At 34.0% G+C, this 19503-nt stretch overlaps 1 non-coding gene across 1 annotated transcript; it reads right to left on the reverse strand.

Moving 5' to 3' along the window:
* Nucleotides 1–7621: 7621 nt before the first annotated feature.
* Trnaq-uug (transfer RNA glutamine (anticodon UUG)) lies at nucleotides 7622–7693 on the reverse strand. Its single transcript has one exon. It is a non-coding gene; the product is annotated as a tRNA-Gln (tRNA).
* Between the last annotated feature and the right edge of the window lie 11810 nt (nucleotides 7694–19503).

The raw sequence follows: 19503 nt of genomic DNA on the forward strand, positions 1-19503 counted from the left end.
ATAACGGTTGTTTGTAAGTCCTAAAACTAAAAGAGTCAGATATAGGGTTATATATACCAAAGTGATCAGGGTGACGAGTAGAGTTGAAATCCGGATGTCTGTCTGTCCGCCCGTGCAAGCTGTAACTTGAGTAAAAATTGAGATATCATGATGAAACTTGGTACACGTATTTCTTGGCTCCATAAGAAGGTTAAGTTCGAAGATGGGCAAAATCGGCCCACTGCCACGCCCACAAAATGGCGGAAACCGAAAACCTATAAAGTGTCATAACTAAGCCATAAATAAAGATATTAAAGTGAAATTTGGCACAAAGGATCGCATTAGGGAGGGGCATATTTGGACGTAATTTTTTTGGAAAAGTGGGCGTGGCCCCGCCCCCTACTAAGTTTTTTGTACGTATCTCGGAAACTACTATAGCTATGTCAACCAAACTCTACACAGTCGTTTTCTTCAGGCATTTCCATATACAGTTCAAAAATGGAAGAAATCGGATAATAACCACGCCCTCCTCCCATACAAAGGTTATGTTGAAAATCACTAAAAGTGCGTTAACCGACTAACAAAAAACGTCAGAAACACTAAATTTTACGGAAGAAATTTCAGAATGAAGCTGCACCCAGGCTTTTTTTTAAATTGAAAATGGGCGTGGCCTCGCCCACTTATGGACCAAGAACCATATTTCAGGAACTACTCAACCGATTTCAATGAAATTCGGTATATAATATTTTCTTAACACCCTGATGACATTTACGAAATATGGGTGAAATCGGTTCACAACCACGCCTTCTTCCAATATAACGCTATTTTGAATTCCATCTGATGCCTTTTCTGTATAATACGAGTATATATGTATGTACATTAGGAACCAATGATGATAGCGGAATAAAACTTTACACAAATACGGTATTGGAAAAATATGTAAATGACGAATAATGAAATCTCGATTATCACTTTATCATGCGAGAGTATAAAATGTTCGGTGACACCCGAACTTAGCCCTTCCTTACTTGTTTTACCATATTGTTATGTCACTTAAGCCACCCTTTCACTTTTTTCAGTGTATTCACAGTAATCCTGTTTACCTTCATCAAGCCATTATTATTAAAAAATTGTCTGTAAACTTCTCTCTTTTATTTCATTGACACTTTTATGTGAGTAGCTAATTCCACTGAAATTATTAACGCATCATTTATCTACACAAGAAAGGTAAAAGAGCGTAAAAACATATTTTCTAAGCGTCAAATATTATGGTATCCCATTCAACTGTCACAAGTAATAATAAATGAAGCAGGAGTGGGTATCGAATATTTCATTTAAATGCAACCAAAATTTCTGCTAACCCTTCGCTTTCGCTGCTCACGGCTCTCCGTCGCATAATTCGTTGTATGAGGGCAATGCTCGCTTAATCTGTAGTAAAACACAGCGAGCGAAATCGATAAATGGTGGGGGTGTCGGAAGGTCAGGAATGTAGCAAACATTTACGAAAAAGAAAGAAAAAAACAAGAAGCAACTAATTCAACTAGGTTAATAAAACCCAAACCATTTGCAGTTGACCTTGCCATCTCATGTCAAAAACATTCATTAAATATTTCTTTTGGAGTAATTTTGCTGTCCTAAGACACACTTTCTTATGGAACTGATTTTGTTTAACCAATTGTTTAGAAATTCATATAGTCGCCTGTTTTTGATACTTTAGATGTGCATAAATTAACTATGTTTTGCCGCAAGGAGCGTGTGAGTCACGAAAATAAGTTGCTGCTTCTCTCTTTAAGTCCGTTATGCTATAAAACTTAAACCTGCCGGCTTCATTGCCTCATTACTCGCACTTCGCTTTGTGCACGTGTCGATATTAAAACTCCATTAAATGTCAAAGCGAAAGGCAGAAAGCGAATGTGATCCATACAAAACAGAGAAACAGAGAGGAAAAATAATAATAATGATATAACGGAAATCATTCTTAGTTTCCTTTAGTTATGTACGTGCCGCTCGGAGGCATAGCAAGTCAGCGTAGGCGCAACAAATTCGTCAAGGCTGTGAGTCGTGCTTTCCGTGTGCCTGTGCTTTGTCAACAAAAATAAGTAAAGTATTTCAGGCGTAAAATTTTCTGCAGAGTAATATGTTATTTAATAAAACTTTGGCAAATTGACCATGAAACTTAGGGTGGAGGCCATTGCACTCAGTTATATATAAGAGGAGTGAAAATAATTATAACGACTACTTTGCACGGTACATGCTGTTAGATATATAAAAATTTATCCTGTAAGTAGACTTTTATTATATTGTGTACTGGTTTCAATACGGAAAAGTACCCAAACTTAAGGTCTTTGTCACTTTTAAGCGATTTTGTTCTAAAATCTATAGGACATCGAATTATTGTTGAATTTTAAAGAAATTATTAGATTGATAGCTTATATTTTATTTCTTATTTCAGCTCAAACATATTTAAAACTTATAACCGTAAGCTTTAAAGAACTCTAACCAAGCTTCATTCGTTCTATAAATCGTATTTTGCAAGTAAATTATTTCTCTTTATACTAAATGAAGTTTCACTTTAAGTAAAATTACGTTAAGTTTCAATTGAAGTTAAAGTTTAAAGTTGAGTTAGATTTTAACTTAAGTTTAAATTTAAGTTTAAGTTAAGTTAAATTAAATTTCATTTTAGGTTGAGTTAAATTTCATTTTATGTAAGGTTTCAGTCAAAGTTAAGTTACAATTAAAGTTAAGTTTTAGTTTAAGTTAAGTAAAATTTAGCTTCGTTTTAAGTCAGGTTAGTTTCAGCAAAATGTCGATTTGAGTTAAGTTAAGTTTTAATTGAAGTGAAATTCTACAAAGTTTCGTTTTAAGTTAAATTTCGATTTACGTTAAGTTCCGATTTAAGTTAAGTTCAATTTCGATTTATGTTAAGTTGAGCTAACTTTCGATTTAAGTTAAGTTAAGATAAGTTATGTTTGGATTTAAGTTAAGTAAAATTTAAATTTGGGTTAAGTGAAGATTCAGTAAAGTTTCCATAACGTACAAGTCGATTTAAGTTAAGTAATTTAAGTTTAATTACTAATTTCTGCAATTGAAATACTAAACTAATATAATTTTTTTTCAAATATCTTTTACGAGATTTTTTAATGCTTATCAATTGTTCTCAAGACTCCTTCCTATATATAGAAATCACAGAAAGTCGAGTGAAAGCACATGTCCACAATTCGCATGAGTTTACATTACTTATGTATATGACAATTTTCGACGACTACTTATGTCATTACCATGAATATACTGCTCTACATAAAACCACTTCTTGTAGATATCTTACAATGGCTCTAAAAGTGTCACCTGAGATCTATTCGCTCACTGCGCACATGTGAATCTCATCGAATATAAATTCCGAATTTTCTATGAGAGAAGGTGAGACCTGAAGTATGTTGTGTTTTTGCCTTTTAAGTACTTAAATACTTTATAAAGACGAAATATATTGTGCTTAAAAAAACGTAAAGGCTTTCGAAAGCCCAATAATTAACTTTGAAACATAATTGAAAACTTGTGTATTTATATATATGTACCAGTATGTATGGTATCTCCAGCTAACGTACCAGTTTCATTCATGCTTTTCCCATCAAACGAAACGGCAGCCATTGAAGTGTTCGCAAAAACCTAAATAAACGAGCACAAGGCACTTGACTGCGGAAAAGCACAAATACAGAAATACTTCCATACAGACATATCTCCTTTCGCATCTTTAAACGTCAGAAAAACTGGGTCAATTACTAATAACAACCACAACAACCAAAACATTTGAGCATCTCTCCTTGCGTTTTTTGACTCACTTAGCAATTATGCTGTAGGTGCGTTCAATTAGCTGGAGTCTGAGCTGCCAACATACAGTCAGCAACGCGAACAAATACCGTTATAGCAAGCGCTTAATTGCTGCTCAGCGAACACACAGACATTAGGTGGCTGAAGTGGGAGGCGACGAGAGCGAGTAATTGAATTTGGGGCAGCAAAACACCAACGTATTAATGGGCAATCCCATATTGATTGCAGCGAAACTCGAAAGGAGTCGTATTTATTTCTATATAAATTTGCAAGAACTTGAATTAAAGCTAAGACATAGTACATATGGGTTTGTTTATGGGCCACCATAAGCGACAACCGCTGGCAAGGTGCCACAGTCAATCTTCCTGTGTGTTTGTTTGAGTAGATATGTGTCGGAAATCCTGCTAACAAGCCAGAAAAAGCTGGATTACGGTCGGTGGCAGGGGAAATTTGTGGTGACACTTTTTGTTTGTATGTATGCGGTTGCCACTTTCATTGAGTGGCAGCGACGCCAGCAAGCTTATTTGAACAAATAATATACAGTTCTATGCACACATACATACAAACAACTGAAGGTAAATCGAATAGTGAGGGTATTGAACTTTGAAGAGGCATTCGGTGAGTTGGCAAGTTGAAAAGCGCCACCTAGAACAATAAATAGTGAAAGTGGAAATTAAATTCATGAAAGCGCGTCGGGAGGAAGACCAAAAATAGAGAAAATAGAAGAGCGACGGTTGTGCACGTGCCCATCTAATACTTGGAAAATTTGTATGAAAACCTCATTGCCATAAGCTGCTGAAACCTGCAAAGTGAGGAGAGAAAAAGCGTTCGCTTGCGAACTTTAAAAATACTTTTGTGGCAAAATGGCATTCGGTTAAGTAAAAGCATTCAATGCATACACAGATTTTCAGCCCAATCACTGCCAATGATATGCAAATTGAAAACGTACATGTCTGGACCCTCTTACGCGCAGCGCTTCCCAGCCAAAAACGTTGGCGAGTGCAAAGCAAACTAAAAGAAAGATAAAATAAATGAAAACTTTAGCAGTCACGTTTTGAATGAAAAGCAAAAGCAATAGTGTACCAAAACATAAAAACAAAGCAGCAAAGAGGTATAAAAAAGCGGTAGAACCTGTAAGAGACTAACCATGAGTAACACTTGTCGCCAGCACAAAAGCATTGTTAATAAAGGATTTCCACTAAAAGCACAAGTGCAGTCAATGCTTAACTCCGCACTGTGGCTTTGAAATTGGAAGAAGAAGTAGAATATAAGAAGCGGTCAGCGGTTGCAGTTGAAATGGAAATGGAAAAAATCTTGTGCCTTATAAAAGAAAATCTCGAAAATATGCAACCAAAGTGACAATAAAACTTTCGAAGAATATCTTTGTGAAAAGCCCATTTATGTATGGGTAGTTCTGGTACGTCATATTGAATTTTACTTATAAAAATTAAATTTTACAACGAATTTCCTTGAAATGTTTTGTTTCCAATGACAACAGAGCTTCGGAATTGCCAGGAATAGATCAGCAGATTTTTTATGAGCCCACTTTATCACAAACACAAGTACAGGGTTTGCCAAAAGAAACCAAGGGGTGTAAAAGTTTAATAACTTTTTCGTTTATTAATTTTTTTTTTTATTGAAATTAAATGGAGAGCGGTATCGGTTTATGATAGAAAATTTTTTACGTCCTGCTCTTGAAAACAGACCTGGTATGTGGTTTCAGCAGGACGGAGCTACTGCCCATACTGCCCGAGACACAATGGCACCTTTAAGTCAAATTTTTGGAGGGCGAATAATTTCCAGAAATTCGGAAATTATTTGGCCAGCGCGATCGCAGATTTGTCAGCATCCGACTATTTTCTTTGGGGTTATTTGAAGGAGCGAGTGTATGTGAACAAGCCAGAGACAATTCTTGAACTCAAGGCAAACATTGGTGCAGAAATTCGAACGCTACAGCCACAAGTTTTGAAAGATGTTATGGAAAATGCTCTAAGAAGAGACATCATTTTTCATACTTAGTGTAAAAAAATTTCCCTTTTGTATATTATATAATATGAAAGAAAAAATAAAAAAAAATTAGTAAAAAAAAAGTTATTAAACTTTTACACCCCTTGGTTTCTTTTGGCCCACCCTGTATTTGGTGGCGCAAGGCATTTAGTAAAGATCGTGAAATCATCGAAAATTTGTCTCATGCGAGTCGTCCATCCACCTTTGTTAATGGAGACAAAATCGAACCAGTTGAAGAAAAGTGCTTGAAAATCGCTGTGTTGACGTCAAAGAGTTTTGCAGAGGATCTAATTTTCCGGAATGGATTAACATTAATACAATTTGGTTAAAGTCTTGGTTAATGTTTTGATTAATGTTTCTGTTTATGATTTGGTTAATCTTTTGGTTCATGTTTTCGTTAATGTTTAAGTTAATGTTTTGGGTAATGTTTTAGGTATAAAGTGTGTAGATTATAGACTCTTAGCAAAATACCTGAATACCTTTTGTAAAAACGACGTCGAGTAGAGGTCGTAAAAGGGATGCTTGACAACGTAGTTAGCTGAGGACCCAATATTCATGAATGTGACGTCGAAACTATTTAACAACCAAAATCGAATCAAAGTGAAAGGCGTTACAAAAATTAACTGAAACGCAAAATACTAATATCCTCTGAAGTTACTGAAGGCTGAGTCTTAAACAAAGTATATTTAAAATTGGAATTATTTGGGAATGCGTGTATACTCTCAGGAGTTTACTTTGTTTGCGATAGTAAAGATGTGCATTAAAGGGTGTTCTAAACCAGAAATTTGAAAAAATCAAAAATTTTTGAATAACTCCTCAGTTAAGATATTCAAAAATATCTCCGTAAATTAATTTTTCTAAATTCAAATTATATCCCAAGTTACAGCCGTTTTAGTGTCGTAGCAACTGTAACAGCTTGAGCTGCGGACAAAACTCGAAACGCATTTTTCTCGAAACTACTTTTTTGATGCGGTCGCCACGCTATCTCAAGTTCTAATCAGCTGACTTGAAATAATGCACGAATATTCTTCAAATATTCTCTATCAAAAGAAGCAACAAAAAATGTAATTTTGTTAAAGATTTAAGAAAGTCGACAAAGTAAAAAAAAATAGAGAAAATTTCGAAAAATACCCAATGCTTTTTTATCAATTGCCAAAAATCGCTCGGAATTCGAGTCTTTAGCCTAGAGTACTCCTTAAAGGTACGTGTTTTGTTTCTCAGTCCAGATCAAATTTGATGACAACGAAATGAGTTGCTAAAAAATGATAGGAAAGCACAAATAATGGACACTTTTTGCATTTTTCCGCTAAAGACATTATTCCATCAGTGTTAAAATTCCAAAATTTTTCATTATTTTCACTCATTCTTGAACAGCTGTAACTTTTTTTCAACTATCCCTAATTTAATTTTGTTTTGGTTAAACAAAGCTTAAAGTCTTACCTTTCCAACACTATGTATGTATATGGTATGACACAATGTGATTGGTAGAACTGGAAATATACGACTGCAACGACATCTATTGACAAAATACGAAAAGACTTTTTCGACTAACAATATTTTGTGACTTTACTTACTTTATCTGTTTCTTTTTTTATTAAAATATCTCTTTATAAAATATTTAAAATAATCATAATGAAGAAGATGAATAAAAAGCCCTCTACATACACTAAATATTTTTACATACTCAACCACAGGCACTTATCTTATACGTTTGCAAATAAATCTAAATACTAACCACTTTGGATAGGAAATATATGGAAATTTTTTAAAATGCGAGCGAAACGATGTTTATAAAAAATTTTAATTTTGAAGGTTCTACCGAGATTTGAACTCGGATCGCTGGATTCAAAGTCCAGAGTGCTAACCATTACACCATAGAACCGGTTATCAATTCGGCGGCCGAATACGCAAGACGGCCAGCTGCCTTGATGATATCGTTATTGTTTTTGTATTGAGTGAAAGCTTAGTGATAAACAAAATGAAGACGATTAACGGAATGCTATAAATATTAGCAAACATTAAATTTAGTATTTTGGTGAGTATGTATATATATTTATGTATATACATATGTATGTATGTATATATGGCTGTTTCGATTTATTATGAATAATCAACGATAAAGTGGACAGAAACAAGAAATACAAACAATAAATGCATTTATAGTCACCTGCAAGAGTTTTTTCGATGAATTGAATAATAATTTAAAAAATACTGGTCAAATAAATATTCAATTTTGAGAACTAAAGAAATTTAACTTAAAGAATCTTAAAAAGCTCCTCCGCTTTCCTGTCTCCCATGTTTTGTGGAGTTTCCGTTTTAATATTTTCGTTTTCACTACTCCTTCGCCCATATTTTTCTAACACGAAACGTTTTTTTTTCGTAACTGTAAAAGTTTCATGAAACAACACGCGACATTTAACGCTTCAACACACTCTGCTTAAATCCGGCCAACTTAAATAACTAATCTCACCACTCTCAGCGAAAATTGTATTAAGTTGGCAAACAACAAAAACAACTACATTACTAGCACATCGAGCTACTTGTCTGTAGCGATTATTCACAGTTACCTTTTAATACCGTGAATTTTTTTTCTAACTTTTTTTTCAAGAAAAATTGCTTAGCTCAGCGAAAGTGAAAAGTAAGTTAAAGTTTGGTCACGTATTGCGATTTTTTCTTATTCCTGCGCTTACTTCTCCTTTTAACTCGCAACACATTTTTCTCTTTCCGCGCTCTTACTTTCGAAGTTTGTGTTCTAACCTTTGCTCGATATTGCTGCTTACAGATGTTGCTTTGTTGTTGTAGTAGTGGTGGTAGTGGGGTTAATTCCAATTTTTAATTGTAAACTTTTGTTTAGCAGTTTTAATTGGATCATGCGCTGTATTTTATTTCTTACGAGCGAGGATATGTAGCAGAAACTTGTCAGAAGTGGAAATTAACACTAATCATCATTAATTCAAATATTTAGAAGGAGTGGCCTTTTCTTGCTGATATGAGATGTTTAATATGATGAGAAATTTGTCTCCATAGAAAAACTTTCGTGTTTACTGAGATATATGCACATACTTATATGTTTTGTAGTTAACTAACTTCTTAAAGATTATAATTTTTCTGCCGAAGTCTTTTCTATGTGTGTATCTGCAAGTGGAAAAACCTTCCTGCAAACCGAATACGTAAAACCCCTTAGGGATCAGTGTGCGGCAGAAAAATTAAATCAAAAGTTGCAAGAGCTCAACGTCAATGCGCTGTCAGTATCAGCTGCTTCAGCGGTCTGTAGAGAGAGGGCAGCATATTAGAGAGACGCAGTGTATTAGCCACATATACACACATACATATTTATATCTGAAAAGGGGAGTCCCAAGTTTGATAAGCAACAGCTGTCAGCTACAATTATAATAGTAATACTTAAGAAGCATGCAATCTTTAACATTTTTCTAGAAGTTAATTGTAACTATTTCAGCTAGCAGAGAGAAGACGAGAATAATATTTTGCTGAAGTGCTGTTGTGGCAAATTGCAAAGTTTCTTTTTTGTTTAAAATTCCTATTAATATACATACATATACTTATTTTTTCTGGAGATTTCGAAATCTCTATTTAAGAATAAATATAATATTGCTCTAACTAGATACAAATTGGGTAGTCAAAAAAGTCTTTTCGTTATTCTAATCAAATTTTAACTTTTATTTTTAATTTTTATAATAATGAATAAATAAACAAATATGTACCATTTTGGTCGACCACTTTTTGCCATTTTTCCGCGTAAGACATTATTCCATCAGTGTAAATCGAAATTTCGAAATATCCAGAACGGAAGCGAGCGAACCATTGTTGTGCTACACGAACTGATTCAGCATCGTTTCCGTAAACTTCACAAGTTTCATTGGTGGCTTGAGTGGCATTCTTCCCTTTTTTATATAAAAATATCAAAATATAGCGAATTTCTTGATTATTTTCACTAATTTTTGAGCAGCTGTAACTTTTTTCCAACCTTCCCGAACCTTTCACCTTTCCAACACTTTATGGTATGACACAATGTGATTGGTAGCACTGAAGATATACGACTGCAACGACATCTAATGACAAAATACGAAAAGACTTTTTCGAATACCCAATATATAGTCATACCAGAGTCAACTAGCGAGAAATAACGAGTATATGCTTGATTATAATAAAAATATATAGCGGAGATAGATTCTAAGCAAATAAACGGTGGAATGACGACCAATAAGGGAAGATGCATTGAAATGCGGATGCTAATTTACAGGGATATGACATAAAACTCCAAGAGGCTTTCAGGCGGCCGAACGTAGGCTATCATTAAGTCCCGGCTGGTAACCAATTGAAGAATTATCGTGGATCAATAGATTTCATAAAAAAAAAACTGATTACTTTCCATCCCAGCTGCCCAATGTCTCTTAAGTTGGAGCTGTGGAATATGTCGCTTCTTTTCCGGCCGATGGCTGGACAATCGAATAGATAAGTTCCAACAATCATCAGTGAAGATAGCGAATCCACTTTTCCCGTTTTCTGAAGGTGGGATATTAAGGGTAGATGTCCCGTGCTGACCCCTAAAATGTTGATAAGTTCACTTTTCTACTGAAGTAGGAGCTTTTTTGTCCCTTCTTCAACAACACTACCCCAGAGTAACTTTGTAATATGCCTTATGTTGCTTGTGTACCAAGACCTGAGTTATTCCTCTGGGGTTTATTGCTTCAAACAACGTTCGATGGAGCTGAAAGACCTGTTGCAGGTTAGGGAAAATATATTTCCAGCTGCCTCCGAGCTAGCCAGCTCGTCTGCTTTTTCATTTCCCTCCATGCCTATATGACCGGGTACCCAAATGATATTAACCGAGTTAAGCACTAAAAGTCGAGTTATTGCATGCTTGCATAACCTAACGCAATGAGACTTAGTTTTGACGCTACGGAAGGCTTTAGTTGAAGATTGGCTATTCGCTAAAATGTTTATGGACCTGCTGGTTAGAGCAAAAGCTGTCCACAATTTAGGATGAAGCACTAAATTATAGTCAAATAAAGTTCCAAGCCATGAAGGATCACCACAAAAGAAGTCCACTGCAGTTCCTGTTTCGCCTTTGATAAGTCAGTGAATCTGTTTCATTGGTTTAGTAACGCACTTTTTCGATAATATCAGCCACCATACCACTGCACCATACATTAGTATGGGTCGGATGCCTCTTTTATAGAAAAAATAAACCATGTGGCTTCGTAAATATTGTAATATTTTCAGATCTGATATTTCATAGCTGATATTTTTTGCTTCACTTTGGTAAATTTTTATACAGAACAAGGTATATTAAGTAAGAAACGTCAGAACTCTATAAAGCATATATGTATGTAGTATACATAAATGATCAGCGTGACAAGATGAATTGATTTAACTACATCGATCTGCCGTCTGCCTGTCTGTTTGCGAACTAGTCCCTCAGCTTTTGAGATATCATTTGTAGAACGATTTGTTATCTGTATGAAATTTAGCCTGGATTATTATCCAAGTCAACCGCGCAATATCCAAAAAACTTGGTTCAGATCATGTCACTATAGCATATAGCTCTTATACAACCTGACCAAACAAAGTTCTAAAAACTGAAGTTTTTTTTTGCTTTTATTTCGTAGGCTAGCTTAATTTTTTGTAAGTTAGGAGAAGTGAAGTTTTTAACAATCCCTTTTTTCCTCAGTTAAAAAGTTATACAAGGCGTATAAGGAACATTTAAAGCTCTCCATGGATTTGCTTTCAAATGTAAAAGTTCATTCTAATTTGACATTTTAAATTAAATGTGACACAAAAATCCACTTTTTCCCTCATTTACTTGTGCAACATTCCTCCTCACTTCGTTAAATTCTGGTAATTGTCGATTTTTAGCACAAATTTATTATGCTGACCTTTCTAGCTGCCGACAACACATTTATTTTGCTGCTACAACCAAATTTTCAAGTATGTATATATGGTATATACATATTATATGTACCAATTGTACAAGCTTTCGTACATGCGACACAACTTAACCCAATTTCCTACGCAAACTATGCAAAGCAACTTCCGCCTTCGGCGTCGATTACCAACAAAGCCGGCAAATAAATAAAAAGAAATTAGAACGGAAAATAAAAATGGAGTGTATCAAAATGAATGGACATCAAGTGCGCAGAAAAAGCTGGACAATTCAACACTTTAAGTGCAAAGGGTTGACCGCGCTGCTTTAAACCGGAAGCGCCACTGACAATGAATGCGTGCGGACAACACAAATGGTTTTGGATTTCAATTCAATATTGACCAGGGCTGCTAAGAAGTCTCGCTTGCTGCAAGAGGGGTTGTAATCACAGAGCGACTTTTTGTTCATCAGCATAAATATTCAATTTCTTTTATTATCAACACGCTTCGCTTGGCTTCAGCTATCGAAGTTGGAGTGGAAAAGAGGGAATGCGTGTAACAACAAGCGAAATCAGCAAGTCGTCGGGCAGCAATTTGGCGGAAAGGCAACAGCAGTGATACGATAGCGGTGAATATCGAAGTTATTGCGAGGAGGAAGGATCGGCGAGCGAGACAAGTAAGTTAGTAAATGAAGCGAAGTTTTCGTTGTTGCTTAAAGTGCAGCGATTTGAGCAGCACGACTTGCACAATTGTTTTTCTGCGTCACTTTGCTGCAAATTTTACTGTTATTCCACACCACTTTTCGACTATCTTCCCCACTTTTTGGCCATTTAAAATTGTTTATTTACCAAAACTATCGCAATTGTGTGGAAAGTGGCAACAAAATGCAGCTGCAAGTGCCCAACTCCCAGCTGCCAGGATGCAATAAAACTGTTGTTTATTCAGACAAAAACACAGTTCGACAACGGCAAGTATGTATGTTAGTGTGCTGGTTAAAGTCGCATTAAAGTGCAGCTAGCCAGAATAACTACCATTAAGTGCCGCCATGAGAGTGGGAATCCCGTGCGGCAAAGTTGGTTTTTCGCCAGCATTTGGACAAAGTGAAAGTTTTTCAAGCTTACAGTTGTATACATAGGAGCCCTAACCGCTATTAATTGGTACGGTACATATGTATGTGTATTGGAAACAAACTTGAATGTGAGCTGCACAGCTGATGGCACTAAAAATTGCAGTATTTAACACTTTTAAACAAAGTTGAAATTGTTCAGCAACGATTTGGAAATTACAATTTTTTTTAGCGCAGATGTGCAACAATTGCAGTGTTACTATGCACTTTTGTATGGCATGTGGACGTGAGAATTTCAATTAAGGCTTCGTGGTCGCTAATTGAAGACATAAATCGGAGGATAATGGTAATGGTATATGGAATTTATACTTTCTTGAGCTAATAGAATTAGTGGAAAAATACTGGTGTTAAGTAGAAATTTTAGAGCGAAAAATTTGTATATTATAATTTGTTATTTCCCCTTAATTTCTGAATAATTTATTAATCAGAACTAAAACTTTTTAGTCTTTGAAATTTTCCCAATATTTCTTGAATGAAATTTAATTTTTTTAGGATACATTTTTTTTCTTTTTTCTTAACTTACTGATTTTTTTATTTTATTTTTTTAATTATGCATTAGTTTTTTGTAGATTTTTGTCAAAAGTTGTTTAATCATCTTTTTTAATAATAAATTTGAGAGTCTTCATAAATTTCTGAAAATTTTTCTCAGTAAATTTTAAAATTTGTTATATCTTTTTAATTGTTTGGATATTTTTCTTAATAACTTTTAAATAACTTACTTTATTATATATTTTTTATTTAAAACAAAAAATTCTGAAAAGTTTTTTAATAATTTTATTTTAATTATAAATTATTTATATTTTCTTTATTCTCCGAATGATTTTATAATTCTAACTTTTCATTGTATTTTTCTTAATTTTAATTTATTTTCATATTTTGTTTATTTTCTAGTCTAGTTTTTTTAAATAATAATTTGTTTAATTATTCTCAATTTTACAATTTTTTTGGTAATAATTACATATTTTTTTCTGTACTTTTGGCATTTTAGTATTATTTTTTTGCGATTTTTTTAAGTTTAATTTTACTAATTTTTTAATTTTCTAGTTTACTTTTGATATTTTGTTTTTATTAAAAACTGTTTCATTCCAAATTTTGAGAACATTTTTAAAGGAGATATTACTTTTTTTAATGATTTAATTTATTTTGAGTTTATTTTTTTATTTTCTAACTTTTATTTTTATTTTTTTTTAATTTTCAATTTATCTTCATATTTTATTTATTTTCTTGTCAAATTTCTTTTTCAATTTTTGGCTTTAATAATTAGTTACTTTTTTCTGTATTTTTAATATTATATTTTTGGATTTTTTACTTTAATTTTTTTTCTGTATTTTTAATATTATATTTTTGGATTTTTTACTTTCATTTTCCTTATTTCTTACTCTATTTCAATTTTTGAAATATTTTTTTATTAAAAACTGTTTCATTCGAAATTTTTGGAACATTTTTGAAGGAAATTATACTTTTTTTAATTATTTTGTGTTTTTTCATTATTTTTTTACTAACTTTTTTCTGTATTTTTTAATTTTTAGGTTGTTTTCATATTTTTTATTTTCTAGTAAATTTTTATTAAAAAATAATTTTTTTAATCACTCACAATTTTCAAAATATTTTTTGGAATAGTTTTTTAGTAATAAAAGATTTTGTAAAAAGGGAGGAATGTTCACATAACAATTTGGCGGAAAATTTTTTTATTTGTTTTTTAATTTATTTATATTTATTTTTTTTCTAGCCAATTTTAGGTTTCTTATTTACTTTTTGATTTGTTTTATTGTTTCTTCTTTATTTTCTAGTCTAATTTTTTAAAAAATAAAATTTTTTTAGTTATGCTTAATTTTCAAAATATGTGTTTTTAAATAACTTTTTTGGGTAATAATATAATTTGTGAAAAGAGAGGAATATTCACATAACAATGAAATGAGTTAAATATGGAAATGTTTTATAATTTTTTTAATAACATTTTTTTAATTTTTTTTAAACTTTTTTATTTATTTTTTACTTTTTTATTTTTTGTTTACCTTTTTTATTTTTAATTTTTTTTCTAACTATATTATAAATTTACTTTTAATAAATACTTTTAATTTCTTTTTCGAAATTCAATTCCATTCCTTCAATACATTCGATATATTAAATTACACCATAAACACGGCAATGTGAATGAACAGCCGCCAGCTGCGTTGGATTTACATTTGCTTTATTATGCAGCACGTGCTTTGTCATTCAATTGCCGTTCGTTTCCTTCATTTTCGAGTTGAAGTGCATTCCGCGATAATCCATTTGTATTGACTGTAAAAGACGAATCGAGTGCATTGAAACCAGCAGCGTATGAATGAAAAGCCAGCATGAAAGGACGCCAGTGGTGGCTGTTGGCAAGTGCTTGATTTGTATGCTCACAGTAAGCGAACTGAGTAAGCACTCACTGGCATCATAATTTGCTAGAACAAATGTGCGCTGCAACATTCAAATTGCAACATGTTGATAACAAATGTTTGTTTGCTGAAAGTGCTTAAATTACCGATTGAATTATTGGGATGAGGAATATTTATGCGGAAAGAGTCTATTCAGGTATAAGAAGGAATTATTTTTGCTTTCATTTGAGATTGGGGAGCAAGAAGAAGTCTCACCGAGCCACATCTAGTGAATACGGTGATTGATCGTTGATACTTATTGCATTTTTGGCTTAAAATTCAGTCCAAATCGTACTATTTTTGAAAAAAAAGTTCTGCTTTACCGAAAGGAATCGAGCAAGATCGCGTTTCATACCCAAAATATCCATCAAAATTATCCAAACGGTCCCGCCAGAGACGTCGAGCTCTCTTACCATCTCTCTAACACTTGCCTGACGATTTTCAAGCACCATATTCTACTTCTTTTAATATTTTCATCAGTTGAAGAGGACAAAGATTGTCCAGAACGAGCCAAAATTTTTCTAACCAAATGTTGCTCACAATTTGTTTAGCCACAAAGCTTTGTGCAACATGTTTAAAGCGTCTGCTGGCAGTAGCAACATATCAGCATGTTGCCAACGCACATTGTGGCCAAAGGAAAACAACTCACACAATCTCGCACAGACACTCACACACGTGCCCCATTGTTGTTGTTACCTACTTCGCAAAGTTTGTGTTTTGCTAAAGTTTTCCACCACTTTTCTCCCAGTCATTTTCTTGCTTTGCTCAGCCGTCCAACAGCTGCTGATGTGCAACGCAGAGAGCGCCACGCCGCTATCTATACAGCTGTTTCATGCCGCAACGCCTGCAGCATATCAATGAAGCAAACGCAATGAATGACGCCGCCAAAGAACACACGAGATTTGGTCGAAGCAAAACACACACAAAAGCGCACACTTTCAAGCGCATTCGTGCATTCGAGACTTGTTGTTGGCTGTGCATAGGCCGGCAAATATGGGACGTCACGCAGCGCGCAGTCGCCGCGATGGCGTTGCTGTCGGCGGCGCGGCCGGTGGTCGTGTTGCTGCCACTCACTGTCACGGTCGCTGAGGCGGACGCCAAAGCTTCCAGCAACTCGGGCGTTGTTGGCTTTCATCAGTACAATTTGTGCGTTCGGCGTGTGCGGTTGCGAATTCGAGTGGTCTCGGCTAGCCAAGCAGTAAAGTGGCTTTAGTGAACACTAACTACAAGTTGTTGTTAGCGGCGCGGCAGTTGTGTTTTCGCAATTTTGTTATTGTCTTTTAATCAGCGCAATGCAAAGCTGACATTCGTTGCACGCTTTGCGCTGACACACATATACACACGCAGCAGCGCTCAATGGAGTGCGCGTAATGCCTCATTTACTTGTGTTAGTTTGCGCCTTTTTTCGGTCATTTATCGGTATTTCGGCCGACTTTGGTGTCACCAAGTGTACTCAGTGCGGCTGCTGTTCGTGTTGCATGCAACATTTGTGCCGGTTTGGCTTTATTCAGTCATTCAGCGGCGGCTCCCATTAGTGCATGAAATCGTGCGCGCGTGTGTGCTCGCGTGTTGTGATAGCGCGCAGCGGTGCATAGCTAGTGAAGCGCGGTGCAGCGGCAAACGTGCGAGGTGTTGAATTCGTGTTCGCGACATATTTTTTGCCTCCACCTATAGTGTTGCCGTATTCATTGCTGTGTGTTTCGATTTGTCATCGCATGTTTGTTGATTTTGGTTTTATTGCCGATACTTGGCTCAGAGCGATTTTTTATGGCAACAAAGGTCGTTTACTTTTCGGCATTGCAGCAGCCGCTGGTGGCGCTGTTGATTCGCATTCACTTTCGATTTCTAGCTAATAAACTGTTTGATTAAGTTTCCTGCGCAAATTTAGGGGCTTGGAGGCATTAAATGAAGCATAAAATGCAGAGCAATAAATTGAATGAAATAAAATTGTGTGAAGTAAAGCAAATGAAAATTAAGAAAAATTAAATAAGGCAGTTGAATTAAATGAACTTAACTTAAATAAAATAAAAAAGAATAAAACACGCAGAAAATTAAAAAAAAAAATTTATATATAATAGTAAAAGAAAAATAAAAAAATTTATTAACTTAGTTATTAAGTTAGTTAATTTAATATTAAAACTGAAAGTACAACAAATGCTTGAACCTTTATCTATCTATATATATCTGTTTCTAATACTTAAAAAAAATTTTATCGAAAAATAGCTAGGAATAACGGATTTATCGTCGATCTCTGCAGGCACCTCGAAAAAAATTTGTTGTGCGGTGACCAGCCTACAGCATGACTGGATCATCTGAAACCAAAAAATTAAAGTGCTTACTTTGGTTTATGAGTTTATCTTTCAACTGACGCCGAGTTTTTTTCAATTTTTCAATTTTTGGTACCATTTTCAAGCCAAAATGAGGATTTTGGGCGAAAAAATCGACCTATTTGTTATTGTAAATTTATTAGAAATTAAAATTTTTGGAAAAACTCGACGTCATTCGAGAGCTATATATATGTAGAATATTTGTACAAAATTTCAAAACAATCGATGCAGTAGTTTTTTCTGTAGGCTGGTCACCGACTTTAAAAATGACATATTTGGGAAAATCGATTCAAAGTTTTGTACACTCTGCGCTGGTAGTTAGCGGTACCGTTATTCAACCTGCAGTAACTTCGTTAGTTTTTCTCCGAATGACCTAAAACTTTAACACAATATTCTTGAGATGTTGATGGTTCAGAAAAAAAAATATAAAAAAATGGAAAAAAAAGTTGTCAAACCTTACCCCCCCCCTTAATATTGGTAGTCGAAAAAGTCTTTTCGTATTCCAAATCAAACTTTAGCTTTTTTTTTTATATTTAAAATAATAAATAAATAAACAAATATGTACCATTTTGGTCGACCACTTTTTGCTTTTTTTCCGCTAGAGACGTTATTCCATCAGTGTAATATTTTCATCAATGTAAATCGAAATTTCCAGAACGGAAGCGAGCGAACTATTGTTGTGCTACACGAACTGATACAGCATCGTCTCCGTAAACTTCACAAATTTCTTTGGTGGCTTGCGCGGTATTCTTTCCTTTTTATACAAAAATGTCAAAATATAGCGAATTTCTTCATTATTTTCGCTTAATTTTTAAACAACTCTAATTTTTTTTTTCAACTCCCGGTATTAAATTTTTTTTGGTTAAATGAAGCTTAAGATCTCATATTTTTAACGATATATGGTATGACACAATGTTATTAGTGGTACTGGAGATATTCGACTGCATCGATATCTATTGGCGAAATACGAAAAGACTTTTTCGACTACCCAAGTTTTTACAACATTTTCTTTATTATACTTCATTCATCGAGAAATTTTCCATTTTTTTATTTAATGTAATTAAAAATAAGAAAGAAATATTACACAAGTGCCTTTGTTATAGTAAAATGGGTACAAAAATGCCTTTATTTTGATATAAATGGGTCAGTTTGTATGACAGCTGTATGTTATAAGCAGTGATGCGATCTGAACATTACGTCGGAGATTGCACCATTTGCGAATAATCTGCATTAAATTTCAGAAATATATCGGGTTAAATAAAAAAGTTGTCTATACAACCACTGGACTCCGATCGTTCAGTTAGTATGACAGCTTTATGCTATAATCCTCCGATCTGCACAATATCTTTGGAAATTAGATTAATGTCTCAGGTTGCAATCAATGCCAAATTTCATAAAAATACCTCTTAAAGCAAAAAGTTTTCCATACGAGGACTTTATTTTGAATGTTCAGTTTGTATGACAGCTATATGATCAAGTGATGTGATCGGAAAAATTTCTTCGCAGATTATAGCATTTCATAACTTTATAAATTATGCTAAATTTCGTAAAGATACTCGTATATTGTCAAATAAAAAAGTTTCCCATGCAAGCTCCTCATTTTCAGTGTTAAGTTTGCATGGAAAAAATAAATAAAAAAACTCTATAATTCGTATATTCTGTATGGTGGTATAACGATATCGACCAACTCCAACAAATGTGGTAAAATCTTAAGCGGGAAAGAATCGACCATTCCATGTGTAAAATTTCAGAATGAATATGTGTCAAAAACTGTAGGACTAATACGCGTTTATAGAGACGTCATGGCTAAATCGACTCAGCCAGTTAGTTAGGCCGCCCATTTGAGATTTTTTTTGTTGCAAAATTTTTTAATTTTCTCAAATAAATATGTGTGTGTGTCTCAGAATTTCATTCATTAAAACAAACACTTGAATTTTCACTTGGAAAACAA

This window comes from Bactrocera neohumeralis, chromosome 3 (genome assembly GCF_024586455.1).
Source record: "Bactrocera neohumeralis isolate Rockhampton chromosome 3, APGP_CSIRO_Bneo_wtdbg2-racon-allhic-juicebox.fasta_v2, whole genome shotgun sequence".
Lineage (NCBI taxonomy): Eukaryota > Metazoa > Arthropoda > Insecta > Diptera > Tephritidae > Bactrocera > Bactrocera neohumeralis.